The sequence below is a fragment of the Podarcis bocagei genome (assembly GCF_964188305.1).
Source record: "Podarcis bocagei genome assembly, chromosome: 7".
NCBI classification, from domain to species: domain Eukaryota; kingdom Metazoa; phylum Chordata; class Lepidosauria; order Squamata; family Lacertidae; genus Podarcis; species Podarcis bocagei.
Window position 1 is genome coordinate 54,024,027 of NC_138132.1, and position 19,105 is coordinate 54,043,131.

At 44.7% G+C, this 19,105-nt stretch overlaps 1 long non-coding RNA gene across 1 annotated transcript in view; it reads right to left on the minus strand.

Moving 5' to 3' along the window:
• The window catches only part of LOC308592181, a 28,367-nt gene that overhangs the window by 8,874 nt on the left and 388 nt on the right, over positions 1-19,105 (minus strand). The gene's annotated exons all lie outside the window — the stretch shown is intronic.

Below are 19,105 nucleotides of genomic sequence, written 5' to 3' on the forward strand. Positions count from 1 at the left end.
CTACCACAGAGCTGTGGGAGAAACAGCTCAGAGGTAAAATACACGCTTTCTATTCAGAAATTCAACCCTCCCACCCTTTTGAATCTCTGCTGCCAGTCAGTGCTCTGTGCTAGACGGAGGATCCGTCATTCAGCTCGAAAGAAGGCCGTTTCCTCTGTTCTCGACTCGTTTCCCGAAAGGGGATTATACATTTGTGGATTATACATTTAAACCTTCCGGATATTGTAACGAAAGCCAGGATATTATCATTATTTTCTTAAGATAGAAAGTAGGCAAGACCCTTACACATACTTACTTGGGAATCAAGTAATCCATGGGGGCTTACTCCAGAGTAGCCCTGTACAGAACTGCGCTGCGCGTAAGTAAATAAGCCAGCAGAGGCTCTATGCGTAACTGCTGGCGTTCTTCACAGCAGAAGCATCAATGAAATTAGCATTTTGCCTATTATTCCCCGGGATGGGTTTCAGGACAGGAATCCCGCGGTTCCGCTGTCTGAAATCCGCCTTCCGACACTTCCCCCACCCGCCCCAACTTCTATTATTTCTGCCGCCGCCGCCAGGCTCTCCGGCTTGGGCTTCATAACTGGCCGCGTGTATTTGTTTTCCAACCTCGTCCGAGTCTCCTTTTCAGCGTTCTCAATGGTTGGGCGGCAGATCTGACGCGCGCTCTCCCCAGATGCCTTAACAATACATACAAACGAGACGAAGGGGTTCTAATTGGTTTTGGAATGGCTCCTTTAAGCACTGACAAAGCTCTTCTCGTTTGCTTTAGGGGGGAAGAGGGAGAAACTGAGGTGGGGTAGGAGAAATGGGAAACAGAAGTGGATTCCCCCCCCCCTTTTCTTAAAAGCTAGTTTTGCCCTTCCTGTCATTTCGGATTCTGTTTCTGGGGGGAAATTCAGAAATGGATCTGCAAGCGTTCACCGCTTAATCGGTGCAGATCTTAATGGGCTTTTCACCAAGTCTGTCGTCTCCAGCGCGCCTCTTTGCCCGCGCTACTTAATCCTGAGCGCAACATACTGCCGCCCTCCTCCTCATCCATATTTATTTTGGTTCCAGCGTGTGCTAGGCTCTGTCCGGAACGTGCAAGTGCCCCTAACCGGAGAGTCCTCACAGTTTGCCTTACTCCCTTTTCTCCAGAACAGCCCCTCTGAGCTTAAACCAAGCGAACACGCAAGTAGTTTAACCAGGATCTGCCACCTTTGGAAGTTGTCTTTTGACAGCCTGTCTGCCTCTTAGCTTCCCTTGGTGTTTACGGAGAAAGCGCGAGCTCTAAGCCGCCTTTGTGATGATTGTGACTGTAGAACCAAGGGTGATAGTGGAGTGACTACGAATTCAAGGGAAAGCCTTGATTTTGTGGCAAAAGATGGTTCTGGAGTAAATGAAACCACTGCTGCGTGTTGTCAGCAGAATGCGTGCAGCACCCGAATGTGAAGTCCCATAGATTTAACGACGCGTCAGTGCAATAGGGTTGTGTGAATTCACATGTTTGGGCTTAACTAGGTTGTGGGTGGGAGCTGCTTAAATTCCTCCTCGCCAGCAAGGGACTCTCCAGACCGGAGATATTAGTTTTCAGAAGGCTCAGCACCCCCATCTGTCAGATAATATTTCACCTCTAACATGTAGAGGTATTTTTTCCCTTTGCATAAGAATATCCAGAATGCAAGAAAAATAAGCTTCAGCTGGGAAACGTTTCTTGTCTGTTTCATTCAGGATTCCCAGAACTGGATAATATACCTGTACCTAGGTTCTCTCTTGGTCTCTCTCCTTGTCTCCCCTACGTGCATTTCCCAATTTCTCTTCCTTCTTAAGACAACAGCAAATAACATGAGTCCTTAACGTCCATAGCTGCAATGTTTAATCGATTAATCAGCTAGTTTAATCGATTAAACATTAGTATGTTCTCTAATGTTGTCCCAAGCAGAATCCACTAAAAACGTGTTCTCAGTTAGTGGAGCATTACTTTTTTGTTCGTTTAAAGAAAAATATTGTTTTAAATAAAAATACTGAACTAAAGGTGGCAAGCCCTATCTAAATGGAGACATTCCCACCTTCCTCTCACCTAAGAGGCAATGCCTCTTTTGAGAATATGCCAGATACGCCAGATATGTGCATCACCTAAAAAGAGAAGGATGCTTCGGAAATATTGCCTTAGCCATTCACTTTATTGATTAATCGACTAAGAGTTATATGATTCACTGTCAAAAATGCCTTTAGTTCAGTTGCAACCCTACTCGTTTCTAAGAGAGGTGTCCACTTGGAAGCCATTCAGGTGGTCTGAGAAGTCCGTCTCCTTCATCTTAGAGACAGGATAAAGTCAACCTGGTGAGGCGAAGAAGCCGAAGTTCAGTTGAGGCGCATCTGCTTTGCACGCAGAAGGTCCCTGGGTTCAATCCTTGGCATCTCCAGGTAGCGCTGGAAAAGACTCTAGGGAGCCCCTGCCAGCCAGTGTGTAGACACTACTGAGTTAGATGAAGGCAACTTCCTGTTTTTCTATGGAGACACTCTGCACAAGACTCAGAGACCCCTTTCTTTAAAAAATAAGAATACTTAACTTTTTTTCATGGTACAAAAGATAAATTTTGAGAAAGCAATTGTTACAACAGTAAACAAGTAACTCGTCTTGATAATATTACAGAATTTTATCATGTCAGATACCGTTTTCTTGATTGCTATTATTTCACTACATGTTTCTGGATGAATTGCCCCGAGCGTTCTGGATATCAACTTTGGAGAGGTTTGGCACAAATTAAGCCCTCAGAGAAACTAGATGGTTGGTAGAACCTGCCTTTGAGGTTGCTAAGAACAACAACAACAACAACCCAAAACTATAAAATTATAAATTCAGCTTTTGGGATGAAAAAAAAGAACGAGAAAATATTCAAGGAGAAAGAGGGAGATTATGGGAAGCAGTTTCATATCACGTTATTTTATTTCATATCCTGGATTATTAATATGGTTTGCTTGTCTCTCTACCTCGCCCCCACCTCGCCCCACTTCAGGATAAAGGTAAACATGGAAGAATCCTGTCATTTGACTGAAAACCGAGAGAGTAACTTCCCTTTCCCCTTGAAAAGAAGGAAACTCTCCAGTCATTAGAATAATTGCAGTTTCTAAAATGAGAGATCTGTCAATATTTTGCTCCTAAACGGTGTGGTTTTCTTCGTCCCGTTACTTCACACACGCAAGCACGTGCGCGCGCACACCCCACACTCGCAGGGCACGGTATAGGCCACGTTCCGCATGTTTTACAACGCGATCCTAACCATGTCTCCTCAGAAGTAAATATCAGTGTGTTAAAAGGGACTTGAATCTCCCTAGGAGGTGAATATAGGATCGCAGCTTTAAGCCCCATTAGCTTCAATAGGAAGTGAGCGGCACAGGTGTTCGAGTCACCATTGAAAACAATGGGATGCAGAGGGGCTTCGCTTTGGCTCCTGGCTGTTATGTTTTAAATAACTTCAAGGCGAAATAAATTGCGGGACTTTTGCTTTCCCCAAACCTGGGAACAAGTTTGTACCCAGACCTGTGGAATGATTTGAATTGGGGAGGACATCAGGTTAATGGTCCAGGATTTTTTCCCGTCGAGGTTTTTATAGAACAAAAATGCCTTTGTTGGTTACTTGTTCAAGGAAGAAAGGAATGTAGCTGGCCGCATTATTTGTGACTCGCTAAAGAACAGAAGATACCAAAGGTGAAGAGAAAGAGACAAGATTTGTAAACAATTAGACTCACCTAGGACAAATGTATTTCCCTGGTTACTAATATCATAATAGAAAGATGAAGCAGATATCTATCTATCTATCATCTATCTATCTATCTATCTATCTATCATCTATCTATCTATCTATCTATCTATCTATCTATCTATCTATCATCTATCATCTATCATCTATCATCTATCATCTATCTTCTATATCTATCTATCATCTATCTATCATCTATCTATCTATCATCTATATCTATCTATCATCTATCTATCTATCTATCTATCATCTATCTATCTATCTATCTATCTATCTATCTATCTATCTATCTATCATCTATCTATATCTATCTGTCATCTATCATCTATCATCTATCATCTATCATCTATCATCTATCATCTATCATCTATCTATCATCTGTCTATCTATCATCTATCTATTATCAGCTAGTATCAAAGGTAAATGTGTGCATGCGTTTGTGTGTGTATAAAAAAGTAACTAATTATGAAACAGTAATTGCTATAGATATGCCAACAGGTCCAACAAAGTTAGCAAAAAGGGAGAACTTCTGGTTGTACACTCTGGGCACATTAACAAGGGCTCAACCTGGAGGGCAGTACCAGCATCGATGAGCGGCAGCCTCAAAGCTCTTTAACTGCCACCTTGGAAACAGCATCATTTTGATCAGAACAACTGGAGAAACGCTTTGAGATAAGAATTAAAAATCTCTAGTTTGTTAGTCTCTGCAATAAACATATTGTTGTAACTGCATCCTGCCAAGATCCAGAGGAAGCTGAAAAGCACAGGGCAATACTACACATGCTTAGGAACTTGGGAGCTGCCTTACAATGAGCCAGACCATTGGTCCATCTAGCTCAGTATTGTCTACACTGACTGGCAGCGACTCTTCAGGGTTTCAGACAAGGGTCTCTCCCATCCCTACCTGCAGATGCCAGGGATTGAATCTGGGACCTTCTGCATGCAAAGCAGATGCTTTGCCACTGACCCTTTCCCAGAAGTATGTCTTGGAAGTAAGCCCTGTTATACTCAATGAGACTTATTCCCAAGCAAATGTTGTATTGCATCCTGGATGCGCAAACTTTCTGAATACACAAAACTAGGGAAGAGTTTAACCTCTGCTGGTTTGAAGACTCAGATTCTTTTAACACTAATGATCAGTTCCCATTTCAATATTCCTGGAAAAGAATTTCAGGGTGTCTCCTGCACGCATTACGAGCCGGCCAGGTAGCCCTCTTCTACCCAATATATGGATGTGGAGTTGAATTGGTCAAGGTGAGCTCAGGAATTGGAAACTCTCTGGCTTGGCGCATGGTACTTCCCTCAACCCTGGAATTAATCCTTTGTGTTACAGCTTCACAACCGGTTCCGTTATGAACACAACCTGCAACATCATGAATATATCAACACTTCTTTTCCTGACTACTACGTTCCGTAAGAGTTTGTCTGATGTTTTGGTTCACATCAGGATGGTTCACATATCTCCATGTGAAACTCAGTATTATATCGTTTTTTTAAAGAAAGCTGAGTGTGCAAAGTTCTTCTTTCTTTCTCTCAAGATAAGCAAAGAGCTTTGTTTTCTTAAACACACGCACGCACCCCAATCTCCACCACACACAGACTTGGAGAGCGAAGTGACACGTTTTATTAACACCTTCCATAGCTCGAATATTTTCAGATTTGCCCTTTCTGTAGTTGCGTGTGGCAAGAAAAACGGGGGAGGAAAGGAGGACGAGGAAGTGGGGGGGGGGCGGAATCTCGAGTCTTAATAGATTCAGAATAATTATTATTTTTGGATTCGTGAATTTGCACTTGCTTGTCTCAGAGTTGGCTAAGCCATCGAGCACTCTCGGTTTCATTCTGGAGAACGGTGGGCGGCAGTCCAGTAAGATTTACTCAGAGTAGGCCCATTGAAATAAATAGACCTAACAGAGTCGTGCTTGAAATCTAAACAATTTCCCTCCCCTCCCGCCCCCCCCCACCAAGAACCAACAAGAAAGGGATTCGACCTCTCAGCCCGAGAGATATTTACGTGGAAGGTTAAGTCCTGCTGATTTGTTACCAATTTGTTTCCACTTAACTTTTGTTGAGAGAAGAATCTCAGTTTAATGGCTGCTCTCTAATACGAGCAACCTATTAACAATTAAGAGTGCCCCAGCACTCAGGACGTTTTTGAGGAGCTTTTAACGAAAAATACGAACCCAATTTAAATAGATTTTTTTTTTAATGACCGAGTAAAAAATGTGTTATCAGCGGCGGACACAAGAGTTGCCCGGATGAAATCCCATTTAATATGTGATTTGGCGAATTAACTGATACTTTGTAAGAATTAATTTATTATTACTTTGAGCATTGGAAAGTGGTATTGCTACTTAAAAATCTGGAAATCGATTCTTTTTTCTTTTAGTAGCCAGCCCACCAATATCACGGGAGGTATTTATAGAATGTTTAGACTTCTTTAGAATGTTTCGATAGACCGTTAGGTGTCAGCTAAGGAGGAGCAAGATCTGAACATCACTATATCCGAACACAGGTCATTTTATACATTACAGGGTGTTACTTCGTTCCTTCAAGGAAATAAATCTCCATATTTGGGTATGCACCGTCTAACTCACCCCCCCCCCTTAAATGCATTTAACACCTGGATTTGGGTGGATTTCTCTGAGAATAATTCTCAAAGATTGCGAGGGACTTTTAAAATAATGCAGAAGGTTACACCCGTAGGTTTCAAAGCTCCAAAGATCCAAAACAGAGATCCAAAATATGGTTTAAACAGAAAGTACATAAAAATATTTCTCGCCCCTCTATTTTATTCATCCAACGCCCGCCCCCCTTTTGTTGTAGTTTTCAAAGCATAAATAAAAATAAAACTCTAATGTTAAAGTGCTGTATTCTTCACCAAAACGGCGCAGGTTGTTTTTCCAGAGCAGGTGCCTTCACAGATTTGGCACAATTGACTTGGTTGAAACAGCAGAGCGTCTAGAAACAAGCCATATTCTATAAGGATCTTTTGCAAGCTTCTTCCAACCATTTTCTTCTACTATCCTCAATATAGTTAGTATATTTTGCATATTTTTTTTTACGCACGCACGCACCACACAGTTTATCATGCTGCCATTGCTTAATTTATTCTCTGGATACCTAACGGTGCTGATGGAGAAGGAGAATTACATAACCCCCCCTGTCAATCTACTCTTAAATCCTACCGTTTTCAGGAACGACAAAAAGGAAATTGTTGCTGGACAAAGTATGCCCTAGAAACCTTACGTATTTTTCCTGGTCTATAGTATTTAAATAATCGTACCAGCGTTTGAAGTATATTAGTGATATTTTTTCCCCATCAAACAGAGATGCGGAGGCGGGGAAACCCGGATGCCCTTACAATCTACAGATGCAGAGAAGAAACGCGCGAGACGAGGACCGAGGTGTTTGTTGTGAGCAGTGGCAATCAGACCCCTTTGTCAGATTCATGGCGTGCAATCAGAGTTCCCGCCCCGGTTCAGAAACCAAGCAACGAAGGTGGGGTACGCTTTATAAAGTGAAAAGGACTGGGGTGTGTGAGAGAGGAGGATGGAGTTTATTTAGCTGTCAGACAGAACACGAAATGGTTCCCTTTGTTCTCTTCAACACCAGCTGAAAATCGACCTCTTGAGGCAAATACATTTCAACTCTCTCGTTAGAAGAGGCCGATATGACCTGACACTAGGCAGAAAGCAAACCATCCGATCCCTCCAAAATAACTCTGGAGCGAGAAGGTGCAGTTTATTTGCAAACTTTACTTTAAAATAAATAAATAAATGCCGGCCCTCATTTTGCCTGAATGGATGTCCATTTAGCCGGCGCCTTGCTATCGTTCTTTAAATTCGCCTAGACCAAGACTTCAGACGTGCACACCGCGGAAGATAAAATAAAAAATCCTTGTTGAAATCATTTCCAACACACAAGAAAGAAGCCGACGGTTTCCTCTTAGACAATCAAAGGAGGGTTGGGACTTAAAGGTTTGCTTCCAAGTTGCAGGCCACACTTCTGAGACGTGTTTCTGTCCCTTTCTTATGAGGTAAAGTGGAGCAGATTTCCGATTCCCCTTCCTATCCCCCTCTTAACAGGGTTCTAGCGAGAAGACCTACTGCCCACCGCTGCGTTAAGCTGAAATCTCAAGGCACGCGCCCGTTGACCTCACGGAAATATCTTTTCTAAGTACGTATGCTTACTTTGGGGGATTTCAGAGTTAAATCTACATACACACGAATGAAATGAATCATTCACGTGTACTCAGGCACACGGGCTGCTTTCTTTGGGGTGTGCAGAATAGATAGATGATAGACGATAGTTAGTTTGACAGATGATAGATAGATATAGATAGATAGATAGATAGATAGATAGATGATAGATGATAGATAGATAGATAGATAGATAGATAGATAGATAGATGATAGATAGATAGATAGATGATAGATAGATAGATAGATGATAGATAGATAGATGATAGATAGATAGATGATAGATAGATAGATAAAGAAAACCCTTTGTCTCTTAATGTCTCTTCATTTATTTATGCTTAAGCTAAAGTACTAGCCCAATCCACAACCCATTTCATACAAAATACGCGTATTTTACACTAATTAATATCCCTCCAATCTTAAACGTGTTCGCTGATACCCCACGCACGTATAAAATAAAGTAAATTGGTTTAGGATCCCCCCCCCGCACGCTTCACAAAACCCCACACAGACACAGACATACAACAGATTGCTCCAAATATCTTCACATCATAGATTTAGGGTTTGTGGTGATAAAGACGAGGGGGTGAATCCAGAGCATCAGTTGAAACCCCTTGTCCTCTATTGATTGGTGGAAGGAGGTGAACACGTGTTTGTTTGTGTGAAGGAATTCTATGGTTCGAGTGCAGAATAGAAAAAAATGGGGGGGGGCTTATTCTAAGATGCGGGGAAAAGTCTAGGAAGAACCGAGAGTGAAGAAGGAAATATAATAGGAACTGGAAAATGTATAAATATATCATCAAACACCACCAGCCTTGATAGGATTTGTTTTATGAACTTTAAGCCAACAAATAAGGCTGCTGCGATCCTATACACACACAAGCATATTGCAAAATGCGATCCAATGCATGCCTACTCAGAAGGGAATCCACTGATGACTTGCTCTGAAACAGAACACACTGAAGAAAGGAAGTCTGCGCCCTGAGAGGGAAAGCCTAATGAATGAAAAGTGAGGCTGCAATCCTATGCGCACTTGCGTGGGCGCAAGCCCGTTAGAATCAGGCAGGTTTCCTTCTGAATAGCATTGTGCTGCCGTTCTATACACTCTTCCTGCAAAACAGCGCAATCCTCTGTAGGTCTACTCAGAACAAAGCCCCGCTGAGGTCAATGAGACTCGTCTCCCAGGTCTATAGGATTGCAGCTTCAGTAAGTAATTCATATCCTTCCCTTTTCCGCCCACGAGCCCCATTCAAAGAGGCGTCACAGCAAGTGAAATACAATTCAGAAAATCCCAGAGGCTCAATACATAAACAGATTCCTTTTTCTACGAAGGTCTCCTCTCAGAGTTGGCCTGCCACGAATATAAAGCATAGAATCGGTAAGGTGAGTCCATTCGCTGCACTGCATTCTTTTAAAATAAATCGATATCCATAAGAGCTGAGTCTTTGGCAATGCGTGTGCGGTTCTATTCCCACTGACCCTGCCACTGTTTGCCTAGATTGATTTTCCCGCAATGAAGCTCGTGTTCTTCTATGCTGGTCGGAAAAGAACCGATCTCTTCCCTCAGCAAGACTCAAGCTGGTGGCATCTAATGTAAGATCTCATCCTCTAACGCGCTGCTAAACTACGGACGGATTAATCGGTCATTGCAAACACAAAATCTCGCTCAAACCCCGCTCAAAACTTTTCATGGGCTGTCACTTCCCGGAGAGAGATTTGTGCTGGCTGCAGGAGGCCGTTTAGTGACTGTTAGACCCGCGACAGCCTCTCTTGTTTATTTTTGTCTGTACAGCGCCTGACACACGAACCATCACTTAAGTAATCTGTTGGGTCTTATTTCCAGCTCTGTCCAAGGATTTGGGCGGGGAGGGAGGAGAGGCGGGGAGGGGAGCAGGAGCTAAGGCGATTGACAGGCAAACCCCTATTTTATGCAGGTTTACTCAGAAGTAAGCTCCATTGAACTCAAGGCTTACTCCCCAATAAGCGTGTGCTAACTTTATTTCCATATTCTTAGCGGCCCTGAACTTGATCGGCTTACAGCGCGATCCTAGCCGTGTCTATTCGTAAGTAAGGGCGGTAACTCTACGTGTTTTGCACGGGAAAAGCTCCGGGTTCAATCCCAGCATCTCCAGGCGGGGCCGGGAATGCCTTGTTCCTGAAGCTCTGGAAAGACTCGCTGCCAGTCAGTGTCGACAATACGGAGTTAGATGGACTAACTAAGGCAGTTTCATAAGCTCCTGCGTCCTTCAACAAGTTCAATGGGGCTTCCTCCCAAGAAATTGAGTGGTTCCCTCCCCACCCCCAAGGATTGCAGCTTTGATAGGACTGGTGGGTCGCGTGTTTCCATCCCGTCCAGGGAGATCCTAGAAATCTGGCCGACCCCCCCCCGCCGCCTCCCTCCACCACCAACAGAGAGAGATCTTCCAAGATCCACGTTGGCGGTGGATCCGTTTTACACGCTCTGGAAAGGGCTGCTGGCAGGACGACCCTCGCCCCTCCCCAGAGCAAGATTCCAGGCTAAGCCTCGGGAGCTGGAACGAGATAAAGCAGCGTGGGCCACACACGCAGATTGCGTGGGTGGGTGCGGGGGACACTTTTTGGAGAAGTGTTTCAGAGGAACTTCTCCCCAGCCCCTTCCAATTCTCCACTTCTGTCGCAATTCCTCCCTCCCTCCCCCTCTCCTCGTCTCTTGTCTTTTGCCTTTGAATGGAACAGAGATTTGGGACGCCGCCAGCAACTCTGCAAAGCATTCCAGTTATGATAACCCCATAATCAGGGATATAAATACGGGGGGGGGGGCGGTAAAGAGAGATGAGAAAGAAAGGAGAATAAATTGGATATAAGAGGGGCAGAAGGGAGGTGATTTTTTTGGAGGGGGGAATGGGTGATTTCGTAAGGAAGACGCTCCCCTCTCTCCTTTCCAGTGATGTGCATGCAGAAACACACATTTGGTTTTGTCTGTTTGGGCATGAATAGAGACAAGAGGTTCCTGCCCTGACAGTGCTAAGATGTTGCCCTTTATAAATCAATCATGGCTGTTGTGCTTATTTTGCCGACATTTAAGCTCTGATGTGCTGTCTTTATTTCACTTGTTTTGTATCCTGTTGAATCGTCCTTCTACGCTGCACACCACCCTGGAATCTCATATGATGAAAAGTACGGTAATTCAGAAATGTTGTTTTAAATAATGTACAGAAGCAACTAAATAATCGAATAGTAATGTATTGTAATTATTGCATTTCATGGTGGCTTAATTCCACTGTTAACATGCTGCCCACCCTGCTTCCTCACCTATTTTAGGGTTAGGGACAATACTAGGCACTAGACATATCATAATAAATTTATTAGTCTTTGGGGTGCCACAAGACTCTGTGGTTTTTATTAACCTACACAGACAAAGCTTAAGCTCTCACAAACAGTTCACATATTCTGCAGGGGCTAACGGGATAAAACATGTAATACAGGTATTAGATATAGATGAAATCAATGGGCAGAGTACGAATTTACAACAACAAAAGGCCCTGCAAAAGTAAAGACAATTTTTCATCATCAAATTTTGCTGCCTATATTGATCTGTGCTGATACTGAAGTTTCTTCCACATTCATCAGAGAAAAAAACCACAACAAAATGCACTCTGTATTGTGGTTTACAAAGAGATACAGACTCAAGGAAGGCTTGAGTTGCATATGGGAGATTCCATTACAAATAAGACGGCTTTGGGAAAATTACAGGGTAATAACTTTCGCCACAGGGACTGTTGTGGGAACAGAGAGAGCCATGAATAGGAATATTGGGAGCTGCCTTTTCCCCCCAGAGTTACTGGTCAGTCTGGCTCAGTATTGCCTACACGGACTGGCAGTGGCTTCTCCTGGGTTTCAGGTAGGCTGCTCTGCCAGTCCTACCAGGGATTGAACCTGGCACCTTCTGCATGTACAATAGATGCTCTGCCAACTGAGCTATGGCCTACTGTGAAGCACTGTGGGCTAGGGCCATCTGTTGGATGAAGTTTTGGGATGCATACAACTCAGCTTCTATTAAGGCTGGTGGGTTTGCATGGGCAGAAAGTCGATAGAGAGAGAAGCATCCAAGCTTCCTAGACTGTCCTTCTGACCTAACCTGCGCTGACCTTTCTCCAAGTGTTAGTCTGAAACTCTCAGGGTTGCTGACCTCACTTCCTCCTCCTCTTCCTTCATCCCACTTGGGGAGAGGACACCTTTCCCTCCTTTATCTCTCTCCTGCAGAAATGAAGATGCAGGTATGGATTTTTTACTTTGCTGGAAGTAGGATCTTCCCTGTCAGACATGTACTTCCGATAACAAAATTAGGCTTCTATTTTCCATATTTAAATCTCAGTGAGATTACATCTGGAGTAAAGTGTCCTCCTACAAGGAGGGACTTCAGTGCACACTGATGTGCCAACATATCCTGCACTGTAGGTCCTGCAGTGAGCAGAGGGTGGGACTAGGTCCCTTTCCTCTCTATCATTTCATGTTGAGCTCTTTGGAATGAGACCAGTGGCCCAGCATCCTGCTTCCAGCAGAGGCCAGCTAGATCAGGGTTTCCCAAACTTGGGTCTCCAGCTGTTTTTGGACTACAAGTCCTATCATCCCTGACCACTGGTCCTGCAAGCTAGGGATGATAGGAGTTGTAGTCCAAAAACAGCTGGTGACCCAAGTTTAGGAAACCCCAAGCTAGTTGATGTCATTTGGAGTTATATCAGCAGAACCTTGAAGTATGTACTGAAATCCTTCCTTGGTTGGGACCACACACTACCCTGTATATAAACACACAGAGGATCTGAGTTTAGGAAAACAAGAAAGCTATGTTTATTGCAGGAAACACATCCTTAGTAAGAAATATATTGGTTCTGTCTAAGTCAGGTGGAGGTGCCTTGAAACATGCTTGTGTCAGCAGGAGAGACATACAAAGATGTCTCCTCCCAGAAGGTGAGGATGAAGATAGAAGTAGAAAATGAGGTCAGCAATTCTTCTGAGTATTAGTCTAGCACTTAAGGGAAAATCAGTGCAAGTTAAAGGACAGTTTTGGAAGCTTGGAGGTTCTTCCCATCAGCCTTCAGTACAAGCCCAATACATCCGACAGTAAATTCCTCAGAAAAGCCCACAAGCAATAGACTTTTCTAACTGGTATTCAGAGGTACACTGCCTCTGAACCTGGCTTAAAGCCATTGATAGAATAATTTCCCCACTGCTGCTAGCAAAATGCTGTGTTTTGGAGGTGGGACATAAGGCCCCTCTAGACTGGTGTTCTTTCGTGGGTGCATTCTGCAACACACTGAGATGCCTGCATTGCAAGGGGTTGGACTAGATGACCCCCAGGAACGAGATGGCCCTCACATCATTCTGCATTGTGAGTTGTGCTGCAATGTGTCCCCAGTGTTGCAGTATTATTGCACCCTAGAGGGGCACTGCCGCACAATAGTGCAAAATAAGCATGAGGGAGAAAAAAATAAACTGTGAAAAATTCTGGTATGAAGAGTTCCAGGAATTCAGCAGGGAGTTATGGGAGATGTTATGGGAATGAAGCAGTGTGCCCATCCCAAAGCGTCTGGGGATCATGTATAACAGCCCTGATACCATCACGGGCACCAATAATCATGAATGCACAATAAAGAGGACATCCTTTGCCTTAGTTTCTTTCAGAGTAGTCGGATCTATCCCAGACCTTATAGTTAAACTAGGCACATTTACCCAGAAGCAGGTTCCATTGAAATCAGCTGCATCTAAATAATCCTGGAACAGCTGCCCTCTCTTGGAGGGAGGGGAGGGACTTGGCTCAGTGGTAGAGCAACTGCTTTGCATGCAGAAGGTCCCAGGTTCAATCCCCAGGCAGGGCTGAAGGAGACCCATGTTTGAAATCCTGCAGAACTGCTGCTGGTCAGTGTGCTAAGCAGTACAGAGTTCAGACAGACCAATAGTCTGACTCGGTGTGAAGTAGCTTTCCATGTTCCTCGCAGCTGAACGATAGTTGAGTACGTCTGAAACTGATTTCAGCGTGTGCACAGGCCCAGCAGGCTTACATAATATTCATATACTAGTGTGAAAGTTAAGAGTGTTGGAATAGGACCTTGAAGACCATGGTTGAAATCCTCACTCAGCCATGAAGCTCTGGGCCAGTCTAACCTACCACACAGGGGTGCTGTGAGGATAAAAAGGGGAGGGGAGAACAACGTACACCGCCTTGAGCTCCTTGCAGGCAAAAGTGATATCTAAATGAAGTAAAAATAATAAAAAGTGTGGCAACAAGCAGCGGTGGTTACTCCGGATTACCTAAAGTGGGTTGCAAGAGGGAGAACCTGCAAGGATGGATTTAGAACATGCAGACAGTTCTCACTCTTCCAGGCAGTTGTTCATGAAGCCGGGGTAAAACCACAGGGAGTGGGTGATCATAACAACCGAGGAAGGTGGTGAGAAGGTCCCTCCTCCTCCTCTGCCCACGTTGGAAAGCTTGATGCTGCGTTTCTGGAGAGCTCTGCCAAAAATCTATCCAGCTCCCTTCCACCTCCCCTCGCTCGACTGCAATTCCTTGTCAACACCTTGAAGTTGGAACATGTTACCATATATATGATTTTATATCTCTCTCTCGCGTAATCTCCAGATGAAGCAAACTGGTCAAGCCGGATCGTGCCACTCACCTCCCTTGGCCTTGTGTAAACGGTTATGGGATCGCTTTGCGAGGGTGGGGGGGACGAGTAAGTAGAGGGACCCAGGAGGAGACTGAGGGGGTGGGTTGGGGGGGGGGGAGGCGTCTTTTTCGTTCGGGACCAGCTCCCTGGTGTTAATGAAAACCAGGGCAGAGAGGCCGGAGCGAGTGCGGACGCGCGTCTGACTCCGTCCTCCCCGTGGGTGGTCTGACCTTTGATAAACATGCGGGCCCCTTTCCAAAGAAGCAACCCCCCTCGCGTCCTTCCTTTGCCTGCAAAATCTGCTTTTGACAATACTAGCCAGATACATTTCCAGCCTCGGATTACACTCCCCACCCTCCGCCTCCCCGCTCCCAACGTCTTCTTTCTAGCAAAGACTCCTTCACTTAAGCAATTAGCTAGTAAAAATACCTGCAGGGGGAAAAGGAGGAGGCGGGGTGGGGAAATAATTCTTCGATTCTTTTTTAGGACAAAAAAATATCGCGGAGCGAGGAACAGCGCTTGCAAACACTTGGGCCATACGTTTAGCTGCAGATATATTTCTCTCTCTGTGTATATATATATATAGAAATCTTTGCCGCTTTCTCCCCACTCCTCGGATCGATCTTTTTGCAAATCCATTCCAACGAGCTAGAAGATCTCTTTTGAAAAAGCGCCACTGCAGATCTTGCAGACATCCCGCGCCGACGGATAAATATACAAAAATAAAATTGCTCCAGCTGGTTACTTCCCCTACATCTGGAAAAATAAAGGAAAGTGTACATCTATGCGTTTTCACCTACATTCGTGACCCTCCTATCTCTCCCTAGGCTCCAGGAGACGGTCTGAAACAGGCCCGCTTGCTAAGAAGCAGGTCCCATTGATTTCCATGGGGCTTCCTCTCCAAGGAGCGCCCTTAGGACAGCAAGCTGTAATAAATGAGGAGGGTGGCCGTTGGTCTGGCTCAGGAGGAAAAGCGCGCCGCTCTGGATTCGAACCTCTAGGAGTGAAGCCGGAGTATTTGGGTTTCAGCCGGTTTCGTTCTGTAAACAGCGCCGGACGCCCGCGGCGAATGGTACACACGGTACCATCCTCTGTATCACTGTGAGGAAAAGCAAGGCCCTTGAATTTAAGAGCGCATTTGGGGACAACTCTTGAGGCAGGAGAGTGATGTTCCCAAATAGGATTTAAAATAACGCATGGGAAATCTAGTCCATAAAATATACCAGCACCTTTTCTCAACACTTTTCTAACAGGGTTAATCCATTCTGCCTTGGAAGAGGGTGTACACACACACACACACACACACTTCATCGTGCTGTCTACTCAGAAGCAAGTCTGTCTGAATGCTTTTTTTAGGAAGTGTGCTTAGGATTGCTGCCTAGACTGTGTGAAAAACAGGATATAAAAAAACAAGACTTGGGCGCCTGCCCCGCAGAGTTTCCAATCCAAAAGGTATCTTAAGTTCTCCTGCCCTTCTCGGCCAAGTTAAGATTTTACAAGATCCACTTAAAGCAACTGCATTTTAGTTCCAACTCGATGTGGTTAAGAATCGGCCTGGTTTTCGTACCATCGAAATAAACAAGGACTCCAAAAAAGAGTTTAGAGTCAAGTGTTGCAGCTTCTCTGGGGTGACGGATTGAGCTATCTCTTTGCAGCCTGCAACCACCTGGAGAGAGGCTTCGTGTCTCCTGAAGTGTTGAAGTCCTGGATGGTTATTCTAAGCACGCTTCCCTGGAAGTAAATTGCACTGAAACCAAGGGTGCCAACTTCCAACTTGGATGATGGAGTTTAAGGGGCTTTGAGTGATTATTCCAAGGATACTTCCTTGGAAGTATATTCCACTTAGATCAATAGGACCCACTTCTAAATAAAGGACAGGGTGTGTGTGTGTGTGTTTGGCGGAGGGTGGTGGTGGGGTTGCTGTCCCAGAAGACTAGAGATTTCCCTCTCCATTCAGAACAACACAGGGCCCAGCACCAGAGGAGTAAGTCGAAGTTACAATGGTTTCAATGAGGAGAGAGTTGTAAAAACGCATTTGAACTCTCCCGTTGCTCAGCTGGGGTCGGATCGTGCTCACTCGTGTTTGAAACAAAAAAGATGAGGTTTTTTTTGTGGGCGAGGCGGGTGTTTTTCCTTTAAATGAAGCGTATTAAAGATGGCATCGCAGGCGGCCTAAAACTGGGTCATAAACATTGTTGTTGTTTTAAATTTCGGAGTAAGCCCCGTTTATTTTCTATGGGGGGGTTGCCCCTGCCAAATAAATATGCCTAGATTTGGGGTCCCCCCATTATTTCCACTCTGACAACTTCAAAGCGGAGTTCCTTCTTACAATGACGTCTTGCGGTTACGAGGAAGCATATATATCTACAGATCTCCCTTTATATGCACTATTATATATATACTATATATATGCACTATATTCACACACACACACACACACACACACACACACACACACACGTGTGCACTATTTCGGTTCAGTTCCTTGTGCCCTTTAAACACATTGACCCCGGAAAAAGCCGTGGGAGGGGGACTGCCTTCAGGGTAAAAGGGTAGAGAAGCCTTCATTGTTCGGGTGGAGTCAAGGTCCCGATCCCCCTACCGAGTGGCTGCATTTAGGAATGCGATATTACAGGGAACCCAGCCGGTTGCTGAGCCGGTGGAAGAATGGAAGAGGAAACTTTAATTATAGCCCAAGCGAATAAAAGCAGAGTTGTGTCTGCTGGGCAAGAGCGAAAGGAACTCTAGGATACAAAAAGGAAGGGTGTGTGAATATATGTGCTGTTTTCTGATAGGGGAAAACACATAGATTTGAATCCGGACTTAGGTCGGTTCCCACAGAAATCAGTGGGGCTTTTCTTAGTCACGACTAACTTTCCAAATAGATTTTCAACGTGGCCCTACGTTCAACGTAGGTTGTTTTCACATGGTGGATTCCATGCTGTTTTTAAAACAGTAATTATTTATTATGATTGTCGTGTTTGGCTTTGCTGTGAATTCCATGCCCTCCGTTTATACTCAGACATGAAATATAAGGCAAAGACGCCGGCAGGCCTCTGCCCCTAGAAGCGTACAGTGCCAACAGCGCAGACCTGTGGCTGCTTATTATTGAAGGCCCCGCCTCGGTATTCTCAGGTAAACGTGCATAGGATTGCTCTGGCTAAAACAAACGAACGAACGAACGAACGAACGAACAAACAAACAAACAAACAAACAAACAAACAAACAAGGTTCAGTCTGTGGGTCTTTTAAGATAACTGGGGAAATGTCTGTTTTGACAGCTTTGTATAAACGTCCTGATTTGAATCACGATCGTTTCCCCTTTCGCCGCTGTGCGAACATTGCCCCCTATAAATGCGCAAAAGCGCACCGCTCTCCTAGCCACGGGGATCCTCAAAGCAGCTGAGGAGAAGCTGCTGGGCTCCGAGCCAGCGCGATCTCATCGCAGACAAGAAGAAGTCAGTGTTTCGCCTTTGAGTTTATCTCTACAGTGTGGTTTTCTTTTTTTAAAATCTATTTTACTGTTGGTTTCTGGGATAATGCGGTCGACAGGCAAGCAGGGGCACCGATTTTTCCTCGATCCCTTTCCTATCAAATCGGCTCCCTCAACAATCCACCTCTTTATAACACATCCTATCCTAAACCCTATCCTAAAACCCCCAAAACAATTTATCTATAGACCTCTGGAATTCGATGGGACGCACTAGCTGTTGTCAGTGCCTTCAGGATTGCAGCATTAAACCAGCAAACCCTTTTGATGAGACTGGCTGTCCTTCACCACCATCTCAATTCATTTCAATAAGGTTTACGAAAGGAAAATTTGCTGGTGAACTTTGGTGATCACGCTCTGTCTTCTAGTTGCAAAGAGACTGGGGTGGGACATAAATGTACCATTCCCTCTTCCTTCCACCCCCCACGTTGTATCTGGAGATATCCGTGCTTGTGTGTCCCAGGCAGGAGTCATTTCTGTTGCAATTGCGAAGACTGGGTTTTTTCTTAGCTTCTCCTTCACACACCACACAAAGCTTGCCACCCTACGTCTTCTTTTATCAGGGAGTGAAAACAGGATAGAAACTGTTTCTGATGTGAAATTGCTCTCCTTGGGTCTCACAGATGTGTGAGGCGCCCCATAGGCTGCTAACGTCTGCTTGCAATTCGCCCTTCCCAGAAGGATCTTAGATTGGGATCGCAAGTTTTCTTTTGAAAAAGGGACAACATTTTTTTTAAAAAGCATTTTAAAAGGAAACGGGGTAAGAGAGGGAAGTGAATGGGGTGCGTGCCCCACCACCAGCCAGGAATTCTCTCTCCATAAGGAGCATTATAAGTGTATTTTAAATAATGCTTTGAAAAAACAAATGCTTCTCTAGGCCCTCACCATCTTTTGAATAAAGAAACAGCAGATCTGTTTCCCCCCCTCTCTTTCCACACATCACCCCACTCCAGCGATTAAGTGCGAAAGCTAAACTGCCCCCCCCTCACCTCCAATCTCACCCACACTTAGACCCCTTTAACAGCTT